A 1,386-nucleotide genomic window follows, 5' to 3' on the forward strand; every position below is an offset into this window, starting at 1 on the left:
AAAACAGATTTCATGACCCTTGCTAGGTGGCTCTCAGTTACTATAGCAAATACTTGTGATCATCAACTTATAAAGAAGCAATGTTTATTGTTAAAGTTCTCATCTTTAAAGCTTCTACCCATGGCCAATCAGCTCTGTTGTTTGGGGTCTAGGGTAGGGGGTCCATGGTGGAGCAAAGCCAGTCTCTTCTTGGAGGGGAAATGAAAGGGAGATGGAAGAGTCCAGGGTGTCGTAGTCACCTTCAAGTGCACACCCTCCATGACAGAAACCCTTCCTACTAGGTCACACCTTGTAATAGTCCCACAATCTTGCAATTGCACAAGGGATTAATCCTTTAATATACGGGCCTTTGGGCATTCTAGGAACAACTAATATGGCACCTTTTCCACCCACTTCTATGGCCCTGTCATATAAAGAAGTAGAAAAGCACTAAGGTAAGTCTATCAAAGGCAACCTCACTTCCCAGGACAAAATGATATTATGTTGCCTCACAAAATTCATCACTCCTTAGAAGTTCTTCTCTTCTTCCCTCCTGACTCAACATGCTTTTCAAAATAAGTGATCTGAGACACATCACTCATCCCTTCTGGTTGCCATGTGACTCTCACATTTCATATTTAAGCCTGAGCCCTGTGGACTCAGGTGTCCCATCCAAACAGATTTGATGCAACAGCATGAGTGTTTTTAGAGAAAAAAATTTCAAAATCTAATTGCTGGCAGCAAGAACAAAGATTCAACCTTCAGCTTTTTCAGATGTAGGTGGATTCTATACACACAGATACCTTTAAATTTTTAATTTTAAATCCTCGAGTTCTTGCGAAGAAGACATTAGGTGAGCTGAGGGCAATTTTTTGTTATTTGGAACATTCTATTCTTAGTAAAATTAGCTATGCTCCAAAACAGGAAGGGGAAAATGCCAGCAAATTGCCAGTTATTGTATCTCTTTAGTTCTTGTAAGCATGATGAGGTGTGCTCCTGTTGGTATTCAACATGGAACTTGTAGAGGACAGTCACTTGGTCCTTGGTCATCTTGTTGTCAAGTTGGGGTTGGACCTCAGGTTGTTTGACTCTCTTTACTCTCTTTTCCTCTACTCCAGACATGTGACTGCCAGGAAGACAGGACACATTCCGACAGTGTCCTCAATAAGGCAAGTTTATAAAATATATAGATTAACAGTTATGGGTGATACTTAAGACAGCTAGCAAATAAGAAATCTTAGTCATTGGTCAATAGCATTGTACCTAATATAAGACTCTGTGTGTTATTTCAGGCACCCAAATGGCAGTGGGGCTCAGGCGGCTTGGCAGAAAGATTTATCGTTACAGAACTGTTCCATGTCTATTGTTCCTAGGGCCTCAGGGGATGCCAGTAACCTGCAGTGTGTT

The sequence above is a fragment of the Cricetulus griseus genome, chromosome 5 (genome assembly GCF_003668045.3).
Source record: "Cricetulus griseus strain 17A/GY chromosome 5, alternate assembly CriGri-PICRH-1.0, whole genome shotgun sequence".
Taxonomy (NCBI): Eukaryota; Metazoa; Chordata; class Mammalia; order Rodentia; family Cricetidae; genus Cricetulus; species Cricetulus griseus.